This window comes from Lissotriton vulgaris, chromosome 1_1 (assembly GCF_964263255.1).
Source record: "Lissotriton vulgaris chromosome 1_1, aLisVul1.2, whole genome shotgun sequence".
Classification (NCBI taxonomy): domain Eukaryota; kingdom Metazoa; phylum Chordata; class Amphibia; order Caudata; family Salamandridae; genus Lissotriton; species Lissotriton vulgaris.
Window position 1 is genome coordinate 1,962,692,360 of NC_141685.1, and position 16,969 is coordinate 1,962,709,328.

General features: G+C 45.2%; 1 protein-coding gene across 1 annotated transcript in view; it reads left to right on the forward strand.

The window, feature by feature from the left end:
* The window catches only part of ELAPOR2 (endosome-lysosome associated apoptosis and autophagy regulator family member 2), a 407,006-nt gene that overhangs the window by 283,624 nt on the left and 106,413 nt on the right, over window positions 1-16,969 (forward strand). The gene's annotated exons all lie outside the window — the stretch shown is intronic.

Genomic DNA, 16,969 nt, shown 5'->3' on the forward strand with positions numbered 1-16,969 from the left:
TGCAAAATCAAAACTCGACAGCAGCATATTCCCATAACACAGTAACACCAAACGATAACGACTTTTATCCCCCTCTAACACGACCACTCATTCCCTTCAATTACTTCTATTTGCTCCTCTAAACATTCTTACATTGTACACAGTGCACCGCTGATTTTACATTTTAGGGCTTCGTAAATGAAAGAGTAGATCATAATGTGGATATAAAACTCAAGGCAATGTATATCAACGTAATTTCCTTTTTTGAATTTTAATAAAGTTTGACCCTCTTTGGTGAATGTATGCGATACTTTAAAACTAAAATATGCATTAAACTTGGTGGATTCTTTACAGTTTTGGGCAGATTTCCTGAGTGGAGGGAGAGGTGAAGTTACGTACAGCAGTTTCAAAAGGTGTATTTCCAATTCCGATTTCCATAGAGGCGTTTGCTCGAGCACACAGCAAAGGCCACCGAATACATTTATGTCAAGCTTAGGCAAAGGTTATTCTTTGGTCATCTTAGTTTCTAGATATGGTTTGATGTAATCTCTTGGGCATTTTCTTGGTGTTTGTGAATTGGCTGCTGAACCAACATTTAATTGAAGAATCACATCTGAAAAGGACTTGTGGCAATTTCTCTTTGCCCTTGTAACTTAGGGTAAGGGATACTTTCAAGTTATGCTAAAAAATGTTTTAAAGGGTATGTTGGGGGGAGGGGGGGCGAGTCAATTTTTCTACTAACATGTTTGGACCCCTCAATCGTGTGTGGCCAGAGAATCCCCTCCTTTCACGATCCAGAAAAGCCCCCAGCTCACAAATTCACCTATCTAGAACCTAGAGTGGAGGGGTAATTATCAGCTCCCAGCCTTTTGGAGTAAGTCTAGATGTTATTTACTTTTTTGGATCATATTCGCAAATTTGTACATGAGGGTATTTTGTAGTCTTCAGTTCGAGTTCGTAATCGTAAAGGATGGCTCTTTGTGAAAACAAGTGAAAGTCTATACTCTCGCATGATACTTCTTTGGCTCCAGATTGTCTTTTGCTCATTTCATAGAAGAACAAATGACAGCATTCCCTCAACAAGGCCTGTTTGCAGCAACGAGATAACACAATAGCCTAGCAAGGACACAAGGCATCATCAGCAACTCTGTGGTGAAAGCATTGTGAGATGTACTCCTTCTTGCCTTTACTCCGGTGTTTCATGAAGTGGGTCCTTCTGAGACACGAGTCTTTTGTCCAAGCATCGCCCCCTCATCTTCTGCACCTTTCTATCCTACCCTGCTTCTGAAGACATACACATTCAAACTCCTTAGCTTGGTGAGTCAAACAGCACAAGATGGTAAGTGCTTCCTGTGTGCATCCTGACACAGACCATGCGATTTCGTCAGGGCTGGACTGACTACCGGGCAGTTTGGAATGCTGCCGAGCTGGGGGCTGATTTCACTGCAGTGGGGGCTGATTTCGTTCATGGAGAGCTGCGTGTGCTTTGAAATAATTAAAGCAAAACGAATTTCGTTTAAAAGCACGCGCAGGTCTACATGAACGAAATCAGCCCCCAGCTCGGCAGCATTCCAAACTACCCAGTAGCCAGTCCGGCACTGGATTTCGTTGATTGCAGGGTAGCAACCGCAAAATCCTTTTGTTCATCTGGCCCTACTTACTTTTGAATGTCATGGGTATTCGATCAGAAGCAAATGTTAATTATTTTCCAATTGGATGGCTTATGAGCATTCAACAGAACACCAAAGACATTGCAGACTGGTATGCCAAGTTTTTCTGCCACAAAACAATACAGTTGTGGCCAAACAAATGTGCCTGTCACAAAAATACTGTGGCACAACCAGCACTGTGTAGCAAGCTAAAGCTGGAAAGAGATGTCTGATGCCAGAAAGAGTACAGATTTCAATAAAAAAATTGGACTCTCTTGAACCATCCTGAAATGTTTCTTCTCAGTGTGAAATACATTCCGCTGGAGAGATCTGCTAATGTGGCTCCCTCCACCCTCTTCCCAATTTATCATAAACTTGGAGGAGGGTGGGGGGGGGGTCACGTAACCGCTCCCTACAGTAGCATTTATTTCACACTGATCTCGGAGCATGAGGCTGGTGTAGAGTGTAATGCCCCAAGTCCTGCGAGAGTGGAACCGTGAGTCATGGCCGGGAAGGGCTCACATAAATGTATCACCTTCTGGCCAGGCGTGTCCAGAGGAAATAAATAAATTAGTGGAGATCGCTTGTGGTCTTCCGTCCCACACCAACCAACACGTGTGGTCTGAGTTAGTTGGTCCTACTGACTGCAGGCCTGTCGGACAGCCCTAATTCATTGAGCCATGACGGATGTCGCAACACTAGTGATGAGGGTGGGCACTGCCCAACATCACTGCATTTCCAGACTACTGTAGGCATGGTCTAGCGCTGGACCAATTGAGCGTGCCCCTCACCTGCCGGCATACCTCCTGCACGGTGCTCCGACCGCCACCCCTGCACCGTTTTAAAAAACGTATCTGCTGGCTCCCTCGGTGCAGAAATCGCTGCACAATGGGCCCATCGACAGCTGATTCCCATATGGCGACCGCACGGAGGTCCGCATAAGTACAGCGGCTATGCCCACGTGACCGAGCACTCGCTGATGCGCTCTCTCAGCCAGCTTCAGTACTGAGTAACACAAAACCAGACAGGCCCTGGGGACAGTGATGCAACACCGAGCAAGAAACACAGCCTGTCAACCAACCACAAACAAGCGTCTGGCCACAGTCTTGGGAGAAATCAACCATACAATAGCAGAAAGGAGACCAGACCCCCCCCCCATGCAAAAGAGAGAACACAGGCACATTGAAATCTGAGAGACAACACACAGAAAGCATGCCCATACCAGGACCCGCCACCTGCTCAGCATGCTGGCCTCCCGCCCATACAACCGGCCACACAGCACACACAAATGAACACCCTAACATCCTTCAGTGAGCTGGTAGATCCTGCCACTGCCTCCCCAAGGTGGAAGATCTGGATTGGCCGCCTGAATAATTATTTAACAGCAACGCGGATCGACGGATGACACCATAAAAAGTTCCCTGTTATTACATTTTGCGGGTGAAGAAATATACAAACTATTTGCCCACCTGCTGATCCTGGGGGCTGGCAATAATTATAATGCTGCCATCAGGGCTCTTGACGCACACTTCGACCCACAATTAACCCAGACTATGAAAGATTCAAACTTTGACAAGTCCGCCTAAGGGAAGGAGAGTCTATGGATGCATTTAATGCATGTCTGAAGGAACTATCCTTTAGAGGCTTTACTATTTAGGCATTATCAATGTCCTGATGATGATCCCCATGATTAGATAGCAGGATCGAAACGCCGTCGACCTCTCTGAGCACCATATACCAAATACGTACAATGTGTTATATGCTTGTGATGGTGCTTTCTGAATTTCTGTTATAATATTATTTACAGGAATCTGTAGCTTTTGCCTAAAAAGCCCTGTTCTGTTTGCTTATTTTTTCTTCACCATGCCAATCTGTATGTGTTAGGGTACAGGCTTGTGCCCCACTGCGAAGAATTGTTGAAGGAATCTTGTTTTCACATTGTTCTAGCTAGTAAAAGATTGCGACCACTGTCCTGCTGGACATGTCATAACCAATATAGTATCCATTGTATCTATATTGATTGTTGCGTGAATATTGCTTTTGCATGGGACCACTGTTGTTTTCTAAAAATGAAGGAACTAGCCAGCACATGCATGGCTGACGATCAGAGCAAAGAACAAGACACTTCAGACCCTCATCTTCCACCAACACGAGATCCCGCTAGAAGACATCCTCTTCATGGCGCGAACACATGACTTATCAGACGGGAGGGCAACAGATATGGATATTGCCATTTCCCAGCAATCCGAGAAGCCAGTTGCTATTACAACCGAACGAGCAGATGCACTTTGGGCACAAGGCAGAGGGAACAGAGTAAAACAACATACGAAGATCACTCCAGGATCACAGTGTGGCTACTGCAGCTGAGATGAGCACCTCCTAGAGGAATGTGCCCAGCACAAGGGCAAACATGTTCAACATGTGGCACCCCCCAACTATTTTGCCATTGCATGCAGAGGTGGACCAAGAAGCAGGGGAACAAGAGGAAGAAGACCACCATCATTGAGGTCAGTGAGGCAATTATCTCTCGAAGACTCGAGAACTCCAGGTCAGCCAAAACACAACAATGGCAACGGGACCGCCTGGAAGACTATTCCACTGAGGACGAAAATGAGTGCTACCTCATATCATTCGCCAGTGACCTAAAATGCAGGCGGTGCTTCAACCCACGTCCGTCATAGACATTGCAGGATCCTGTGTAGCGGCTCTCATTGAAACCAGCGCATCTGTTAACCCCTTCGCTGCGGCGGCAATTCCGCCGCAGTGCTGGGGGGGGGAGGGCAGAGCGGCGGCTGCATGCTCGTGACGGAGCCGCTCCGTCACGAGCCGCGGTTGCGCTGTGCTCATGACGGAGCGGTTCCGTCATGGCCCCACCCACTCAATAGAACGCGCTGCGCAGGCGCGAAATCAGCGCCGCGCAGGCGCGGCGGCAGGGCCATGACGGAACCGCTCCGTCATGAGCATAGCTCAGCCGATGCTCATGAAGGAGCGGCTCCGTCATGAGCATGCAAAGGGTTAACATGATGTACAACCAGTAGTACAAACAATTAAGACCATGACCCCAGTTAACTCTATCTCACAACAAAATACTTACATATGGGAGCCAAACACCGCTATCCCTGAAAGGCAGAATGACTGTCCGAGTAAAGTCCACAGACCAAGAGATTACCATGACATTCCACATGGTTGACAGAGAACTTGACATCCTGCTAAGTAGTCACACTGCAGAAGATCTCGGCTTAGTCACCTTTCGCCCGCACAGTCAAGGCACTACAGACAAAAGAAATTCTTGAGATGTTCTCACATCTCTAGAACGCACTAGGATGCATGAAGAGACCACCAGGCAAGTTACACATTGACAGAGCAATAAAACCAGTAGAGCTTCGTCATAGACATATACGTTTCCGCTTATGACCACTAGTAGAACAAGAGCTACATAATCTAGAACAATAAGAGGTGTTTGAAAAGGTCACTGATCCCACGCTCTGGGTCTTGCCAATGGTTATAGCAGAAAAGCCTAAACAGCCAGGCAAATTAAGACTATTCATAGAAATATGGCTACCCAATCAAGCAATCAAACGAGAACGACACATCACACCAACGGTCGATGACATCATATCCGACTTCAACGGATCCTGTTGGTTCTCCAAGTTAGACTTGAACGCAGGGTATCGACAACTGAAGTTAGCCAAAGAAAGGCGGATTATAACAACTTTCTCAACTGCTATTGGACTGCGCCGATATAAACGGCTAAACTTTGGGATATCGTCAGCTGCTAAATATTCCATGATGCTGTCCGGGAAGTCTTGTCCGGTCTCCAAAGAGTACTAAATGTCAGTGATGACATTCTGATCCATTCCTCGACCATTGATGAACATCACCAGCACCTTCGCGCAACCCTACGGTGGCTGTCAGACCACAGCATAGCACTGCATAAAGACAAACGTTTGTTCTTTCAGAATTCTATTGAATTCTTTGGATATGTCATCAGTCAAGACGGAATCCAAGCGGACCCGCAGAAATCACATGCCATACGCTAAGCACCTAAGCCCTGGCCATATTCTGTGGGCAGTTCATATCCACCCTGGCACCCATAGCTGAACCCTTGTCACCAAGAAAGACGCAGCATGTTGGTGGAGTCTAGAAGAAGAGAAAGTATTACAGAAAGTCAATGGGACTGCTTAGCAAGACCACAATGGCTTACTTCGACGCAAGACGAGCCCATGAGCTGCTAGTCGATGCAAGCCCAGTAGGCCTCAGGACCGTCCTCACGCAGGAAGTGGAGCCAGGCAATTGGGCACCCCTTTGCATTTGGAAGTAAAGCTCTCACGGCCACACAGTCGAGGTACTCACAAATCGAACGTGAGGCGCTGGCGAATAAATGGGCATGCAGCCACTGTCATCTCCACATCAGCAGGCACCCATTTTGGGAAGTCACAGACAATCAACCACTCATCCCACTCTTCTAAGGCACCGCCCCGCATCCACCACCGAGGATCGAGAGATGGACGATACAACTGCAGCACTACCACATGGATCTGGTGTATCGCCCAGGGGCAAAGCATCCAGCAGATTTCCTCTCTCGGCACCCGCCAGATCCACAAAAGGAGTACGCTGACAATGAAATTAAAATGGAGGAATATGTTGGCATGGTGTCACAAGGAGCTTGCCCCTGCACCCTTACCACCGAAGATATCAAAGCAGCAACCAGAGACAAACCCAGTTCTCACCAAAGTGATAGGATCGATACAAAATTAGGATCGATACACAAAGGGTCGTGGGAAAACTTCCTATGGGATGCCAATGGCTGGTGCGAATCCAATAAGTCACGCCTCGGGAAGTTGTGGAGAGAGCGAGACGAGTTGAGAACTTCAGAGGAAGGCCTAGTGCTATGGTGATCCCGGCTCGTGATCCCACTGAGCCTCCAGGAAAGTGTAACCGCACTAGCCCATGAGGGCCCCCAAGGGACAGTGCGGATGAAGTCACGCATGCAAGAGAAGGTGTGGTTTCCAGGCTAGAAGCAGCTGTAGACACCGTGGTACAAAACTGCCCCCCTCTCCAGCTCACGAGCAGCCAACAACCACCAGTATCAATAATTATGGAAGAACCCGCCTCTACGCCTTGGTCGATTTTGAGAGTTTCCCGGATGGGAGAGTGACAGCAGTAATCATTGACCGCTACTCTGGTAGTTGAAGTATTAAACTCCACGTCATTCTCACACATTGCACCGGTGCTAGCGAAGATATTCGCACTGTTTGGCCTACAGTACAAGTTAAAAACAGACAGTTGCCCCCCCCCCATTTCAAGGAGGCGAGTGCAAAGACTTGTTTGCATAACTGAGCATACCACACCACCGAATTACCCCGCAATGGTCACAAGCAAACCGGGAAGCGGAGCACTTTAAGCGCACACTAAACAAAATCCTACGCATTGCGACATCAGAGTGAACCGACCCGTAAGTAGCCTTGCAACGGTTCCTGCAGGATCATTGCAGCACCCCACATTCTATGACCCAAAGTTCCCCGTGGTCCTTGATGCCTTCTGGGCACCAGTGTGATACTATCATAGTGTCTGAAACCTGGGCTCCACCCCCTTATGAGCCAGCTGATGCTCAGTCACGGCGAGCCCAAAACAATGAGTGGGCCACCTGTAAGAGGAGTGTCAAACCATGGGTCATCGCCCCCGGGAGTTCCGTTCTGATCCGGAACCACCATCCAGGTAGGAAATTCAGAATGACCAATGAGCAAGGGACCTGGACAGTACTGCGAGTAAATGGAACCACCATCACTGCCAAGCGTGGAACAGAAGTGGTCACTAGGAACATATTATGGTTCTATAAAATCAATTAACAAGAGCAGGAACCAACCGTTTCTGGAGACAACGAAGCAGGAAGAACCTGGATTGATGAAAACTTATCTATTCACCCGCCGGAACTGAGGTCAAGAAGATGTATTGAACAATCCTCATCAATGTCCATCAGCCACAAGGACATGACTGGGATTGCCCTGCTGGACTCTGGCATGAGTTGCCAACTCAACCCCGGGGCCTACAACCTTAGACTGAACCCAACACCCAGCCAAAGACTTAGAGACTTTGCTTGTTGAACTTATTGTTAAAAATTTGAGTTTTGATACTGATTTGGGAAGGGATGTAATGACCTGAGTCCCAAGAGAGAGTAACATGGAGTCATAGCCCGGAAGGGCTCAGATGCAATGTATCACCTTCTGGCCAGGTGTGGGCAGAGGTATTAAATAAATGGGCGCAGATCGCTTGTGGTCTTCTGGCCCACACGAACCAACACATGTGGTCTGCGTTTGTTGGTCCACCCAATTGTATCCTAGCTCAGGTGGGATTCTGTGATTCTCCTTAGCGCCGGGACGCCTCTTCGCTGGGGCAGCTGTTTGCGCTTACCAAAACCATAGAATAGAATTGGAGGCCTGTCGGATGGCCCTAATCCATTGAGCCGCAATGGATGTCGCAACAGAATGGAGGAGAGGTCAGGGGCTAAAATAGATGATGGGACGGTAGGAAATTGTAAACCGCATGGGGAGAGGATTGCTGCAAAAGGGCAGCAGGAGAGGGTAGAGGTGAGAAGCATTTAAAATACAGAAATGTTGGAAGCCGCTGAGTGGGGGGTGATTTTGAGCTTCTGGTAGGCCAGCTCTGCATCTAGGAAGCTTGTATTGTTGTCACACTCCAGACACAGGAGGAGAGAGAATAAAAACTTCTCTCTCCTGCCCACCTGCCTTTTACTGATCTACCGCGAGAGCACACAGTCACTAAAAGTAGGGTTTTAAAAATAATTTGTAGGAAATTTTGTAAAGTTCACAGAATTTTCACAAAAGTCTCAGTTTACAATTTTTTTCCCAAATCACAAAACCTCAAAACAAAATTCTGAAGGTTCAAATTAAAGAATTTCTATCTACAGTTTTGAGATTTTCCTACCTGTCTTTAGATACGGAAATTTACGGGGTCCTTAAGGAAGACATGACAGGGACTTAATGAATATATGTTTTAGGAGGAACTCGCCTCTCATACGCAAATCTCAATTTGTTTTGAATGTAAATACCTTTCGAGCTGGTGAAATTCTGATATAATTTCTACAGTGGCTGGGCAGGTGTCTGACAGCCAGATTTCAAAGAGCAGCCAGTCCCCAGGTGAACAGTGACATATTGAGAGTTGTGCGTATTTATGTTTAACTTAACAGCACGCTTTTAGTCTGGTGCAGTCTGATGCCTGGCTCGTTTCAGTGCCATGGATGCACTTTTCTTGTAAATTCAATGAAAACATATTATTTTTTATTATGCCACGACATTTACCACACAAGTTTTTCTCTTTGATAAATTAATTTTAGGAAAGGGTTGCTCTTTTACATTTGCCCCCCCAGCAGCTGAAGCAATCAATGACCCTGAGCCTAAAATTAGCTTCCAATAGTATCCTGACTTACGTCATAAAAATGATTTTCCTGGCAGGAGTTGTCTCAAAAGTAATTGACTTTGGTGGCTAACTCTGTCTGCATCACATGTCCCTTGTCAACATTGCCTTCAGGCCCATAGGAGCACACCAGTTCTGCTGGGAGAACTCTTCCTTTCCTTCATATGATGAAGAAAGTAGCATTGCTGAAGCATTAGGGAGGCTCGTGCAGACGACAGAGCTCCCTCCATGCTCATGAAACATGTCCTTTCTTGAAAATGGTCATTCCTACAGGGTCACCCTCAAACTGTTTTCCTTCCTCGTCCCCCTTTTGCTGAATTTATTTATGATGGCATTGGAGCACTTTATCCCTGCTAACCAGTGCTAAGGTGCTTGTGCCCTCTGATAAAAACATAGTACAATTGGCTTATCCACAATTGGCATATTTGATTTACTTATAAGTTCCTTGTAAAGTGCACTACATGTGCCTAGAACCTATAAAGTAAATGCTACTACTGTGCCTTCAGCACTGATTGTGCTACACACTGAAGTAACCGTTTAAACATGTCTTCAGCCTGCCATTGCCATGTTAATCTTGGCAAGTTAACCCTCTTGTTAGACCCAAGCCTTCCTTTTTAATTAATATGTCACCCCTAAGCTAGCCCCTGCACAGCCCATTGGCAGGGTACGGTGTATTTAAAAAAAAATAGTGCATGTATTTTTAACTTTTACATGTCCTTGTGGTGAAAAACTATTACGTTTTTTCACTACTGCAAGACCTCTCTCCCCATAGGATAATATTGGGATTAGCTTAATACATTTTATAAGTGTAATTTACAATTGGGAAGAGATTGGATCCCCAAGGTTGGTGTCTCTGGAATCACAATTTAAAATCAAAATTCATGGGGATGTTAGATTTTAAATTGTAATTCTGAAAATGCCACTATTGGAAAGTTGCCATCTCCTTACTTTAGCCATTTGGTGCCTTTTCTCTTTCTCTGAATACATGCCTGGGGTTGGTGACAGCAGGTCTTCCACATCCTGATGGGCCATCCTGGGCAGGATGGGATGGAGGAGCTGACACTTACACCTGAATAGGCTGTGTCCTTCCCCACACAAAGGGATACATACCTCCCTGTAGTGAGTCTGGAGGAAGAGCAGGGATTCTGTGCACTTCAAAGGCCTCTCTTTAAAGTCTCCCCCACTTTAAAGGCACAACTGGGTTTATGTACTGGATCTCATACACCACCAACGCAGTACACTTCTGAACCTATGGATACTCTGCCAGGAAGAATGAATGCTGTGCTGCTAAAATGGCTGTCACTTTGCTGGACTCCTGCTCTGCTGTGCTGACCTGCTGCCTTTCATGACTGTGAGTAAAAAGGAGTGGACCTGCATCTTTCCAACCCAGAACAAAAGTGAGTCCAAAGGCTTGCTGGGTTGCCTCCTCTTAGAAGTCTAAAGTGAAATACCGGTATTTCTAAAGCGCAAACAGTTACCCCTAAGGGTGTCAGGGTACTGGGGGCCATCGGGAAGATTAAACAAGCTATTGCCAAGAGTCACATGGTACTGGGCTAACCTGCCGCTGTTGCTGGGGATCTAGCTGTGAGCCCCGTTTTTCAGTAGTCAGCCGCCCTGGCCTCTGCGCCATACCTCTTCCACTCAAGGACATCAAAGACTTCCAACCCTTCTTCCTACAGTACCTGGACTCTGCCATCTGAGATTCTTGCCCTGCAAAATGGTGCCAATCCAGGCCTGGGTCCTTGGAACTGGATATAAAGTGCTGAGCCGCCATCTTGGGTGGGGCTGGACCGGAGCTAGCGGTCTAGTTCTTCCGGGAGGCAGGGCATAAAATGATCTAACGCCCAAGGCTCCTCGAAGTTCTCATTACTACCACCTCTTGACCTCACAGGATCAGAGAACATTGTTTTTAAAATGGACACTGATAGCGGATCATTATTAATGATCCTCATCTACCGCCCCCCTCAAGCCATGCCCACATTTGCTGTATCATTGGCCGAACAACTAGCTCCCCTCACTATTAACTATGAAAGAATTGTGCTGCTGGGCGATTTTAACCTCTGGCTTGATACCACTGTGTTGGACACCCAGGCAGCTGCGCTGAAAGAGGCATTATTAGATCTGAACTTAATTCAACAGATTCACTCACCTACCCATGAAAAAGGGCATAGCCTTGATCAAATATGGTCTCAGAATATCCCCCTGGCTATTTGTTCCATTACTCCTTGTATTTGGACGGACCACTTTCTGATACATTTCACACTCGCCATTGCGAAGAGTAGAAAGCAGCCTTTACAGATAGGTGGGAAAGTTAGAATATGGACGAACACTGACATCTCAGCTTTTCTGGACACTCTGAAGTCGTCTCTTCCCCCTTTGGCTCAGGACATTGATGGCATTGAAGAAGCCTATACCAACTGGCTACGTCAGGCAGCTGACGTCATGCCCTAATGACGCACATAAGTGGTTTACACCTCACTTGAAGTCTCAAAAACTTGAAGTCCGTCAAAAAGAGCGGAAATGGCGAATTGGTTATTTGGCACAAGATAAAGCCAACTACCACAAGGCCCGTAAGGACTACCAGAAACTTGTCCTAAAACATAAAATTGATTATTTTTCGGAGAAAATTCTGAACTCTCACAATAAATCAAAAGAATTGTTCAATATTGTAGATGGTCTTAGTGGTAGTGACAGAATTATTCCATCGGTCACTCCTACTCAGGACCTTTGCAATTCACTGAACTCTTTTTTTCTCGATGAAATCCGTACTATAAAACAAAGCATTTCTACTACTCTGCCCCCCCCTCTCCTGGATGATGTGTATCATAACTCTTTGACGTTGGAATTTTTTCCCCCTTATTGATGGTGATACCCTGTCCAAGTTGTTTGCCAGGGTCAAATCGGGCTCACCTGATGATATCTGCCCCCCGTACATCTTGAGAGAGGTGGGAACAGCTATTCCTGAGGGTATGCTTTCTCTGTTGAACGGTTCACTTCTACAGGGTAAAGTTCCCAAAAACCTTAAAAAGGCCTTACTCATCCACTTGATTAAGAAAGTCGGAGCAAACCCGCTCGACCCGCTAAACTACAGGCCTATATCACTGCTGCCGTATTGTGCTAAGCTATTGGAGGCTCACGTCTGCGCCAACATGTCTAAATTCATAGAAGAAACAGAATACCTTGAACCTAATCAAGCCGGCTTCCGCTCGTGTCATTCAACTGAAGCAGTCATCCTGGCGGTACAAAATACCCTGAGGCGAAATGCGGACAACGGGATTCACCAGGCCCTGGTCTTACTGGACCTTTCGGCTGCGTTCCACACGGTTGACTATACCATCTTGGTCAACCGTGTCGAACAAGTTGGTCTTAGGGGACCTGCGTTAAGTTGGATCCGTTCATTTATTACTGGCCGCACTCAATCCGTAAGATTGGGCCCTTTTACAGCTCCCACTATTTCCACCACATGTGGAGTACCTCAGGGCTCATCTTTGTCACCTTTACTTTTTAATTTGTACCTACGCCCGCTACTATACTCCCTAAGAAAAGCGAAAGTTACCATCTTTAACTATGCAGACGATCTGCAACTCATCTTTCCCCTGAACACCAAGGACTCTGTGGAGGAATTCCAAAACACCATGTCACATATCCAGGGTTGGATGAGTTGCAACCATCTGAAACTCAATCCAGGCAAGACTGAATTGGTCTTGCCTGGGCAGAGCGTATTAAGTTGGAGCCCATGCTTTTGGCCATCTGGCATGGGGGCTCCACCTTCTAGTTCGTCCTCAGTTAAAAGTCTGGGAGTACTAATTAGTGAGGATCTGTCTTTGAAAAGACAGGTAGGAGCGGTAGTGTCCTCTAGCTTCTTTCAATTAAAGAAAATTAGAAAAATTGCTTGCTTTTTCTCACAGACTGCCCTCACCCAGGTCATAATTGCCCTGGTTTTGTCTCGACTAGACTTCTCCAATAGTCTCTATTTGGGGCTCCAAATTGGAGAGTTAAAACGTCTTCAGCTAGTCCAAAATCAGGCTGCCAGACTGATCCTGAGCCTTCCAAAAAGGCAGTCTATTAGACCTGGCTTGAAACATTTACATTGGCTGCCCGTTGAGCAGCGAGTTGCATTTAAAACAGGGTGTATCCTATTTAAATCCTTACAAGACTCTGGCCCAAAGTTCATAAAAGATCTGTTCCTCAGATACAATCCTTCCCGTAATCTTCGGTCCGCTCAAAAATCTCTTCTGAGTGTTCCATCTTATAAAAGAAAGCGTCTAGGTGGTTGCTGCTTTGACCATCTTGCAGCCACCTTCTGGAATTCCCTTCCTCTACAATTTAAACTGAGCGGTAATCTCCTTAGCTTTAGACACTCCCTTAAAACCTGGCTATTCTCACAGGCTTATTGCTGAGTCGTATTATTACCATTATTAACTGTTGTGCTGTGTTCTCTCCTATAGCGCCATGAAGCCCTTGGGCGTACGAGCGCTTAATAAATACATATTAACATTAACATTAACATTAACACTATTGTGCTGCTCAGAACTATCGCATCTCCATCGACACTGACGTATCTCCGCTCGGAACCAGCACATTTCCATTGATGCATCACAACTGCTGAGAAGATGAAGGACACCACAGCTCCACTGAAGCATTATCACTGCTGCGGGGAATGAGGACATCTCAGTGCATCACCTCCATTCCCGATGCATCTCCAACTTTGCAAGGCTCAGAGCCGACGCATCACCTACATCCTACGGATTAATGCAGACGCATTGCCTCCTTTGCCCTTGCATCTCGCATCGCGTCCAAGGTAGTTTCAGCGGGCCCAGGCTGGTTCCTAAATCCGACCCGTGCCCCATTGTGGTCGGCCAGAACTTTTGGATTTGACGTGGTCTATCTCAACCAGATAACCCAGGTTGACGCTTTATGCTTTTAATCACTATATTTCAGTTTAATCTTTAAAAATCCGCTCTGGTTCTACAGACTGGATTTTTGTTGTTTTGGTCTTGTTTTGTTCAATAAGTTAATCTCTATTTGTTTAAACAAACTGTGGTATCTTTTTGCGTGGTGTTTTCACTGTTTATACGAATTGAAGAGTTGCACAAATACATATTGCCTTTTAAGTTAAGCCTGACTGCTACCAGAGGGTGAGCGCAGGTTAACTTAGTGTGCCTATCTGACTTACCCTGACTAGGATTATGGTTCCTGCTTGGAGAGGGTGCATACCTCTGCGAAAGAGAAACCCAATGTCTTTTTTTTTTTAATGTTTGAAAAGCTTTATTGAAGAAATTGTTAACATATAAAGACATCAGCAGAAACAGAGAATGTGCTCAAACATAATATAGAACATGAACAGTGGTGATATCAAATATTAAAAAAACAAACCGCATTATATTGGGTTTTAAAGATGGAGGGAAATGAGAAAGAAGGGAGAAAGATAGGAAAGTAATGAGGGGGAGGGGGGACAGAAATTAACATTGCAATATATAAATATTAATTACGGCATATAAACAAATGGTATAGATGAACAATACAGAATATTTAGCATAAAAATGGTATAACATAAGAAACCTGTAAAAGGTGAAAAAAGGAGAGAGTCAAAATTCTTCAACGAGGTTTAAAATTTTCTGAATTGATATGCAGAGATTTCTTTGGGGCCAAACGATCCAAGTAAGAAGTTAGATGCAACCAGAAGAGATCAGTGTTACGGATTGGTTTGCAGGAGGAGGCAAAGGCAACATCAAGTCTATGAAAATGATATAAGGTGTTCCACCAGCCTTGTATAGAGATGTTTGTAAGGGATTTCCAATTAGATGAGATTTGTTGCAATGCAAGAGAAAGCATTAGATCGAAAAGGCCATTTGAGTGTGTAGGAAGGTCTAAAGAGTCAGAAAGACTACCCACAAAGAGAACTGAGTTATAGAATAAGGAACAGAAAGTGTAAAGATGCGAGTAAGGTATGACCACATTTTTTCCCAGAATTTAGAAACAACAGGACAGAGAAAGAAGGGATGAAGAAGATCAGCATTTGGAGTACCACATATCCAACATTTAGAATCAGTAGAGGCTGAGAAACGTGACAAAGAAAGAGGAGAAAGATAAAGTCTATGATATAGATAAAATAAAGATTGAGTAAGAGAAGCAGAACATGAAATTTTTAAGTATCTGGACCAAAGTTTCTCCCAAAGAGCAACAGACCAAGTACAATCAAAGTCCGATCCGCAGGAAATTTCCAATTTAGTTTTAGCACAATCTGGATTAGAAGAGGAGAAAAATTTAAAAATAAGAGACGATTTAAGGAGGGTAGTGAGAATTTTGAGGAGAGGAGAGGGAGGTACAAGTGATGAGGAAGATGGAAGAGAATACTAAAGGTCAAGAATTATTGCCATGAGAGTAGTACATTTCTGCATAAAGGATCTCACTCGCCACCGTCCCGAGCATCTGAAGAACAACCACCGACGGGAGATCCTTCTCCCACCTCGCCGCCAAGACATGGAACACCCTCCCACTGAGCCTACGACAGACCCAAGACCTGCTGACCTTCAGGAGGATAGACAAGACCTGGCTGTTCGATCAGTAGCGCCACCCCAGCGCCTTGAGACCCTCATGGGTATGTAGTGCGCTTTACAAATGATTGATTAATCGGGGACAATGAAATAAGAGTTGAAATTGGGGAAAGGAACAAGGTATTAATCCATCAAAGAGTTGTTTAACCCACATGCCGCCCCTTATTCTCCAAGCGTTCCAAAAAAATGGGTCTATTATTTTAAAGGATCAGTGAGTTATACCAGATGGGGGTATTTTAAAAAGATTCACGTGTGATGGTAGTAAGGAGAACCAGGGGTCTTAAAATAAAAAAAGTGTGTTTGAATAAGGGAAGTGAAGTACGGGTAGTTTTGGCAGAGAAACGTACAACTTCATCGAAGGAAAATGGTAATAACAATGTTTGCTCAATGAGGAGCCTAAGCGGAGTAAAAGGGGAAAGGTATGATGAAAGCCATCTCGAGGCCTGGCGCAAATAGAAGGATTTATGGTAAAGCCGGAATTCTGGAAAGTTGACTCTACCATTAGATTTGGACTTTCGAAGAGCTGCTAGAGAAATTCTAGATTTTTTGTTCTTCCAGAGAAATTTCAAAAGGGATGAGTCGATATGTTTAAATTAGATTGCAGGAACGTGAATGGGTAACATGGAAGATATGTATATTAGAATAGGGGCTATCATCATCTTAATTGAGTCCAATCGACCCCACCAGGAAAGAAAAAGAGGATTCAAGTGGAGAATGAGTTGTCAATGCAGGACAAAACAGCGGACATATTTAACTTAATTGAAGAGGGAATAGAGTTAGAGAACCAAATACCTAGGTATTTAATCTTTGAAGTACTCAAAGCAAAGCCAGTAGAGGAGAAGAGATGAGGAAGACAAGTTTTGGTTAGTGGAAGGATTTCAGTCTTATCTGAATTAATCTTATATCCTGAAACCAGTGAAAATGAGTCAAATTCAGATAATAAAGGGGGAACAGATACTTCTGGATCGGAAATAAATAAGAGAATATCATCTGCATATGCAGAGGTTTCAATTGGTTATCACCATAGGTAAAACCAAAAATTGAGTTTTTGTTACGTTTGGAGGACAGAAAGGGTTCAAGTGCTAGGACAAATAGAAGTGGGGATAAGGGACAACCTTGACGTACGCCTCGTTGGAGAGTAAAGGACGAGGAGACCTGACCATTCACAAGCACCGAAGCCTTGGGTGCAGAGTTTACAGGGAGACAAGGGATATGAATTTAGGACCAAAGCTGTGCCAATGTAATGAAGCAAACAAGAAAGACCAATCAACCCTGTCAAAAGCTTTTTCTGCATCAGCAGAGATAGCGGCTAAAGGAATTGAGAGAGATGGGGCTTTATTCAAGACATTA